Source organism: Elephantulus edwardii, unplaced genomic scaffold (assembly GCF_000299155.1).
Source record: "Elephantulus edwardii isolate Elephantulus edwardi_28Jun2011 unplaced genomic scaffold, EleEdw1.0 scaffold00021, whole genome shotgun sequence".
Lineage (NCBI taxonomy): Eukaryota > Metazoa > Chordata > Mammalia > Macroscelidea > Macroscelididae > Elephantulus > Elephantulus edwardii.
The window spans coordinates 21,975,978-21,984,334 of NW_006399771.1; positions in this window are offsets into that span (position 1 = coordinate 21,975,978).

An 8,357-nucleotide genomic window follows, 5' to 3' on the forward strand; every position below is an offset into this window, starting at 1 on the left:
CATGGCCTGTATCAGGCGCACCTTAGTCTCCAGAGAGACACTGTTGCTCCTGAGTACCTTTGAGAGGTCCCTAACAGCAGACTTTCCCATCGCAATATGCTTTTTGATTTCCTGACTGCTGGTACCAAGAGTGTTGACTGTGGAGCCGAGCAAATATGAGGCATATTAATATAGAGATTTCTATATTAAGGCATTTTAATGAAATATATAGTTAATTTAGTCCCAATGATGTCAAAACACTTTAAAAAGGCCAGAAATTATATATGTAAAAGTCATCCTGGCCTTTATCATCTTTAGTTTACAGTGTCTATCAGAATTAGTATCTAGATTTGGTGACTTGGTGGTAAGGAGTTGCACTGGCAACCGAGAGGTATATGGTTCAAATCAACCAGTTGCTCTGCAGGAGAAAGATTAGCACTCTCCTCTGTGAAATTTACTGTCTTTAAAAGGGTTGGCTATGAGTCAGTTCGGACTTGGGACTTGATGGTTCATAGCAACACCATTAGCATTTACAAATATCATACAATTACTAGCTGATAAAGACAGCATCCCTTCTGACCTTAAACACATGTGTGAATGTCAGCCCTTGATCTTAGGTTGTTTCTGTGAAAATATTAGGGAAATAACAACTACATCAAAACTGAAATAGAGATCTATAAGTATCCTTCACTTTTAAGGAGAGCTAATAAAATTGAATTAGGAGAAAGTGAGACTCAGAGAAGTAAAAGTCTAGTCCTGGTTTCTTGAGAAGATGATGAAAAACAGCCTGTTAATTTTTCTGTAAACACAAGCCTAGAAGTGTCATCGTAGAAAAAAGGAGAATTGATGTCTGTTACATCTAGTATCATCATACTAATAATCAATGCAATTCTATGAGTATGATGAAACTAGATAGAGGGAGGATGTGGGTCAGCATTGACTTCCATGTGAGAGGATGGTTTTGAATTTATTTTTTCATACTTAGCATAAACAATATGAAACATCATTAGAGAAAGAAGATGTTTAGGTCCAGGGGTGAGGAGAAAAATTAGTTCAGAAATATTATAAATAATGTTGAAAGTTGTTGTTGGGTTTTGCCCAGTTACTTATACATCGTGATGATATAGTGATACATCAGTCAAATCCTGCCTAGACCTGGGCCACCTTCACAATCTTTGATATTTGAGCTCATTGGTGCAGCCAATGCCAATGCATCTTGTGGAGATTCTTCTTCCCTTTTGCTGATTCTCTTCTTTTCCAAGCTTGATACCCTTCACCAGACACTGGGCCTTCCTGATAATATGTCCACAGTATGTGAGAGGGCATTCCATAATTCCTGAGGATTCTGGCTATATTTCTTCCAGAACAGATTTTTTTTTTCATTCCTTTGGGAGTTCATGATAATAAAAATTCTTCACCAACATTATAATTCAAAGGAATATATCCTTTGGTCTTTCTTATTCAATGTTCAGTTTTCAAGTGCATATAAAAAATTAAAAAAAAATACTGGCTGGGTCAGGTGCTCTTTAGCCCTTAAAATGCCTTTTTGTTTTTAAACACTTTCAAAATATCTTGTGCAGTAGATTTGCCAACGCAATACATAATTGGATTTTTTTTAACTGTTGCTTCCATGAATGCTGATTGTGGAGAATGAAAATAATATGAAAAAGAGACAGGAATGAGTTCTACTGTAACAATAATCAGCAGAAAATTCTCTATATATCAATCAAAAGTCCAAGGTTCTGTCTTGGACTTTGCTTTGCAAAACTCATTGCCACCAAATCCTTGCATCTTTAAATGACACAGCAGATGACTCATCCTAAAGAGTTGCTAATAAATTCAAACCACCAGAGCATCATGGCCTTTGAGCAAGTAGCCCATGTTCATATGGATGAGGCCTTTAGAACTCCCCTTAGTCACCCAGAGCTGCTGTAACAGTGATTTAACAAATGAATGGCTTTAACAGAAATTTATTCTCTCACATTTTAAAAGTCTAGAAGTTCAAATTGAGGGTGTTGTCTTTAAATGAAGCCCTTCTCTCTGCACTCTACTCTTACCAAATCTTTCTTGGTGGTACTGAGATTGCTTCTTTTCTACTCACTTTTTCTCTGTTTGTATCTCTTGGGAGATAAGAGGTGTTACAGAGCACACCTTAGGGAAATTTTTCTTACGTGAGATCACAGTTATAATGAAGTTAAGTGTGTTACATCCCACCCCTAATGCTCTTACAGATGGCAGGCTTATCAAAGATGGAAGATCACCACATAACTCCTATCTCAATTATACAATGGTTTGGGGTTTGTTTTCTGTTTGTTTGTTTGTTTTTTAATGGGGGACACACAATTCAACCCATGACAAGCTCCCAAAACTATTATAAAAACAGCTTAGTAATAAGCTATACATAAGAAATTAATGAGACAAGCGGGATAGCAAAAGTATGAGTGTAAATATATAGAAGGGTAAAATGATTTTTCAGGCAAATATTAAACAAGAGACGCTGGTGACCAATGTGGTAAGGAGCTGCACTGCTAACCCAAAGGCAGGTGGTTCAAATCCGCTAGCTGTTCTGTCAAAGAAAGATGGGTACTATCCTTCTGTGCAACTTATAGCCTTTTAACAATTTGTGATCTGGGGTTTTGAATTTTTTTTAGGTTTATTAAGTAAAATGAAACAAGAGTAACAATTTTACAAATAGACAAAATGAGTCATTATGAAACCTTCATAAAAGGCAAATATATTCTGAAAAAAGAACACTGTATCAAGAGTGATAAGCTAGAATGAATATATAGCTTTTTATCATTTTGTAAGGCCAAGTTACAAATTAGCCACATTTCAGGTATTAACAAAAGCCAGAGTTCAAAGACGTAATATCACAAAAGCAGTCTTCCTTGATCAGTAGAACAGAATGAAATGAATTACAAAATAAGTGCTACTTTATTTTTTTTTTTTATCTCTGGTGAGATAAAAAGTGTTGTAGGCCTTAGTTGGAAGGACAACCAGAGTGCTCCTTAACAGTAATAAAGGCAGTACTTTGCCTCACATGGTTTGGACACATTGTCAACAAGGACCAAACCTTGGAAGAAGACATTATCGAGGAATAATGGAAGGCTGGTAAAAGAAAGGAAGATATTCAACAAGATGGAATAACACAGTAATTACAAGAATGACCTTGAGTATGATGATGGTGTACGATAAGGCAAGGGTCAGATCTGTTGTTCATATAATCTCTATGAGTCATAGCTGACTAGACAGCACCTAACAATAAGGACAAAGGAATAAATAAAATTTCAATACATATGGGATCTAAAATGTGAACTACCAAATATTCTTTAGTGAAAGAGGATTTCAAAAGACATGCTACAAAATTCTTAGAATGGCCTTATATTAAGAACATTATTTGCCCATGTTTGTGTAGCAGAGCAGTTCTGCCAGAGAAAATATTTAAGTTTTAAGGACATTTATGACTAAACAAGAGAGAAAAAAAGTGTATTATTTCAAAAATTTAGTAAAACACCAACTGAGCGACAGAATAAACCCAGATGAAGAAACAAAGTTAAGCAAATTAAGGAAGAGATTAATGAAATAAGAAACAATCAAGCATGAAAAATGATTTAGTCAAGCAAAACGTGGCTTGTTGAAATGAATATTAAGCAGTCAATCCTCAGCTTACTCATCAAGAAAAACAGAAAGAATGCAGAGATAAACACAACTCACAAAGGAAAAAAAATACATAATCAAACCCACAATAGCAATAGAAAAGAAAATAATATGAGCAATTATGTGATAATACATTTTGAGATTACATCTGAATTATGACTGTTATCTGTGAGCTATTAATAGAAATATTTTTTGAAATAAGGTAAAATGTCAAATTTGCACATTGAAATACAAATATGAGTAGACTGTTGTTGTTATGTGTTGTCGAGTTGCTTGCGACTCATAGTGACACTCGTACAACAGCCCTAAACTCTGCTCTGTCCTGTGCCAATCGCACCATCTCTGATACACCTATCCCGATTACCCCAGTCACTGGATCAATCCACCTCATAGAGGGCCTTCCCTTCCTGCGCTGTCCATCTACTCTTCCAGGCATGATGTCCTGCTCCAAGGACCAGTCTCTACTGGCCACATGCTCAAAGTGAGTGAGTGAGAGCTTCAAAATCGTAGCTTCCAAAGAGAGACTTGGTTTTACGCACTCTAAGACAGACCTATCTGTTTTCCTGGCAGTCCATGGTATGTTCAAGACTCTTCTCCAGCACCACAACTCAACATTAACTTCATTAAACTGAATGTAGAGGTCAATATATTTATTTCTTAACAGTTTATGTAAGATTAACCTACCTCTTCAATACTTCAGAGAATTTACTAGTAAACTTTATTTGGTCACTGATCTTTATTTAAGACGATAGGAAGCATTTTAATAAACATTTTAATTTCTTTAATAGATAATAAACTTTTAGCTCGAATTTATTACTGTCAGGTCAGAACCAACTCATAGCAGACTTTCCAGCACATTTTCAGAAGCTGTACATCACATAGGAAGAGACTGGCCATCTTTTCACCGTTAAGCCGCTGGTGGATTTGAAGCACCAGAGAGGTGTCAGTTTTGGATTAGTTGTACGGCTCTTTATGGACTCTACCAGAGATACATGTTTAATAGAACATCATGCTTGGTAGGGCGGAGGGACAGCACAGGAAAGGGAAACCCCAAATGAGATGGATTGATACAGTAATTGGGGTAATGGGGGTTGGTGTGTCAGAATTAGTGAGACTGGCTCAGGACAGGTGACTCAATGGCACATAACAACAATAACATACAATTACAGGTTTGGAAGCAGGAGTGACACTCACTTCCTAAATAATATGCCTCCAGAAACTATGAACTTTGATAAATGTCTATAGTTGTAGAGGGGCTTCAGGCCTTTTCTTCCTAGGGTCTCTATGAGATGTGTTTGATTCAAAGGCATTCAACAACAACAATAATGTAACTTTGATTCTAATTATAAATTAAATATAAGGAAAAACAAAAATTACTGACTCATTTAACAAAAAAGTTAAAAATGGTGTTTAAAATAACTTATCTTGATCAGGTAGAGCTAATACAAGAATATAAGAATAGTTCACATGAAAATATTTCCCTAATGATCATATTAATTGAATAAAAGAAAACAATAGATTATATATAAATTATGTTAATTGTATACAAAAAATCAACTCAAGGTAGATAAGAGACCTGGAAGTAAAGGCCAAAACCATAAAGGCCATAAGGGACAAACTGAGATCAAGCTTAGAAAGCCTTGTCTATAGTAGAAAGAGACTGTCAAAAACAGCCAGAAATGCACAACCTGGAAAGGACAAAACTCATGAATGGGACCTCCTAAAGATTAAAGCCCTGTATGAATCAAAAACATTTTCTAAGAGTGAAAAGAAAAACTACTGACTGAGAGAAAGACATTTGGCAATACCATTTCAGATAAGGATCTCATATCAAAAGTTTACAGAATTCTACAGGGCCTCCACAAGAAAAAGACTGAAAACAATTAAAAAATAAGCAAAAGACATGGAAAGATCTTTCACAGAGGAAGATATTCAGATGTCCAACAAACATATGAAGAATACTCAAAATAAAAAGCAATAAGAGAGTTGCAAATCAAAACCACAGTAGCAGTAGCAAAGTTTAACAGGACAGCACGTAATAAATGTTGGAGAGAATATGGAGAGATAGGAACTCTTACAGATTGTTGGTGGTATTGTAAAATGGTACAACCACTCTGAAAGGCATTTTGACATTTCTGAAAAAGCTGAACACAGAAAGTCTATATAACCAAACTGATTGGAATATACCCCAATAAAATGACAACTGTGTCACAAATGGAAATTTGTACACAAATGTTCATAGCATCTTTATTCATCATCACAAGAACATGGAAACAGCCCAAATGTCCAATCACAGTCGAGTGGATTGAGTATTACTACTCTATATTCACACAATGGAATACTATGCAACATTCAGGAGCAATGATTTTGAAATTCACTACTTAACTTGGGAGAGACTGGAGAGCATTATGCTAAATGAACTAACTCAGTCCTATAAGGACAAATCCTGTATAAGATCATTATTTTAGAAATAGAAAGATAACTAGTAAAACATGGATCCGAGAGGGAGGAGGGTTGGAGCAGAGAGGTGAGGAGGTGCAGGGGGATAATCATAGGGTCGCACAATCTGAAGGGTAGAGGGAGGGATGGGTAAAGGAAATAGAAAGATCTGGTGTGAAAAACAATGTATACAAACTTCATAAGTAAACCAGGATAAAATAAAAGTATTCTTAAAAAATATATGAATAAATCTTGAGACAACCATCAGAAAAAAAACACAAAAAAAACAAACAAACTCACCCCAAACCCCCCAATCCAAAAAAAGAAAACAAAACATGATTGTGGTGTTAAAGGTTTATTGTTCAAAATGGCTTTCCTAGCTTTGACTTTGCCATGTTCATGAGCAGGAATATGTGAACAGTGTGTGTTAGCCTCTCCACAAGGGGACTGGCTAACCATTTACGTGAGCAGATCCAGCAGCAGAATAGAAGATACCCTCACTACCAGCAAAGAAGAAGCAAGAAAGTGAACACATTCTTCAAGGCCAGTGATTCTTGATACCAGTCAGACTAGGGCCTATGGGAGTAGCAGCCACAGCAGAGAATCAGAGACCTAGCTGAGACAGAGCAGACCCTAGGACTTGTTTTCCATGGGATAACAATCTGAAAAGACTTTGCCCAAGATTGTTGGATGATTGGGTGGGAGAGCCATAACTGGTAGGACTAGCCTAAAACTACAAGGCTCAAGGGGGAGATGTCCATGAAACATTTTGGGAGTTGTGTCCTGACTAAGAAATCATATCTGCAGTTAATGAATTATAACCTTTTGACTAACCTAACAGGTTTTGTGTAGTCTGTGAATTTACATAATGGATTATAAACTCATTAAAGCAGTAAGATTGATGTTGTGGTGAAAAGTAAAGGTAGGAAAGCTTGTGGGATTCATCTGATCTCATGAGAATTGGTTTTGTTTTGTTGATGGACACTGTTCCCCTTTGTGGAGTAGGCTGTCTTCACACAGCCCTTGCTCTTTTTACACAAATGAAAAAATTAAGACCTAATTATGCTTAAAAAATTTAGGAATCAATAAATAGAAAACTTTTCCCATGTTATTAAAAGTTATAACAAATATGTACAGAAATTCAAAGATCGACAACATGAACAGAGGGATACTTCAACACTTCCTCTTCAGTATTTTACTAGATGCTTTGGCAAATTCTAAAAGAAAGGAAAATGAAAGACATAAATCCTGTTGTTATTGTTTTTGTTATTATGTGCCATCAAGTTGCTTGGGACTCATAGAGACCCTATGCACAAAAGCTCTGAACCCAAACCCCAGTTATTGTGTCAATCATCTCATCTATGGCTGTCATCTCAACCTCTCCTGGACTGTCCCTCCATCCTTCCAAGTATGATGTCCTTCTCCAAGAACTAGTCCCTCTTGACCACATGCCCAAAGTATGTGAGACAAAGCTTCAAAATCCTTGCCTCCAAGGAGAAACTTGGTTTCACCCTCTCCAAGACAGACCTTTTTATTCTATCTGATCAAATTATGTTCAACTCAAAGGCATCAATTCTTCTGTTATCCTTAGGGTACACCTATCTGATGCATAGCATGTAATTGTATATATGATGGCCTAGATCAGGCACACCTTAGTCTCTGAACTAACATCTTTATTCCTCAGCACTTTGGATAGGCTCCTGATATCAAACTTCCCAAATTCAATTCGTCTTTTGATTTCCTGACTGCTGGTGCCAAGAGTGTTGATTGTAGAACCAAGAAAGCTGTAAATGTTAACAACCTCAATCTCTTCTTCATGTATTATGGTGTTGCCAGTTGATCCAGTAGTGAGAATCTTTGTCTTCTTGATGTTCTTCAATCCATATTGAAGACCACAGTCTTTGACCTTCTCCAGCAAACATTTCAGGCCCTCCTTGGTTTCAGCAAGCAAGGTTGTATCATCTGTGTAATGCAAGTTGTTGATGAGTCTTTCTCCAATCCTGATGTCACACTTTTTCTCACAAAGTAAAGCCTCTTGAATGATTTGTTCCTCATATATATTGAAAAGGTATTAAGACAGGACATATTCATGACACACTCCTTTCATAATTTTTTTTTAAATTTAGGTTGTTTATTTTTCATTTCAATGAACATCTACAGAAATTTTGGGATTCCATTCATTCATTGTTGCACCCTTCTCCCCCCCTTTTGCTCCTCTCCTTGAAAAGCAAAAGAAAAACTCCCTCATTGGTACATAATCCCCCCGCACCTCCCCAAACCCC